The following is a 640-nucleotide window of genomic DNA, read 5'->3' on the forward strand; positions in this document are numbered from 1 at the left end:
AGTCGGCGGAGGCGCGCGCGGCCGCGGCGCCGCTGCCGTGCCCGCGGTGCCGGAGCCGGGAGACCAAGTTCTGCTACTTCAACAACTACAACGTGAACCAGCCGCACCACTTCTGCAAGGCCTGCCACCGCTACTGGACGGCTGGCGGCGCGCTCCGCAACGTGCCCATCGGTGCCGACCGCCGCAAGAACCAACCGCTCGGCCCCATCGCCACCGTCGCCGGCCACCACCACCGCGCCGCCGCCGGCTTCGTCCTCGGCTTCCCCAGCCCCTCCTCCTCCCCCACCTTCCCACCGCCCATGTACGCCGACCGGTGGCAGCTCGGGCCGGATGGCCGGTTCTGATCCCATCCCACCGACACAGCCATTGATCGGCTCTTCGCCAGCGCGCGCTTCGCCCGCATCGCGCTGGCCGGCACGGGGGCCGTGGTCCGGGCGGGAAACACGGAGGCGTACCGCGCCGTGGCGGCGGCCGACAGGGCGGGCGTCGCGCTCGGGAGCGCAGGGGTGGCCGAGTTCGTCAGGGAGAGCACGGCGGGACGCGCTCTGCCCGCTGGAGCTGCTGCAACGGAGGGGGGAGAGGCCGCGGCGGCGCGAGCAGGGGCAGCTCCGGCGCGAGCAGGGGCGGCGGTGATGCGAGA

Source organism: Triticum aestivum, chromosome 7B (genome assembly GCF_018294505.1).
Source record: "Triticum aestivum cultivar Chinese Spring chromosome 7B, IWGSC CS RefSeq v2.1, whole genome shotgun sequence".
Taxonomy (NCBI): domain Eukaryota; kingdom Viridiplantae; phylum Streptophyta; class Magnoliopsida; order Poales; family Poaceae; genus Triticum; species Triticum aestivum.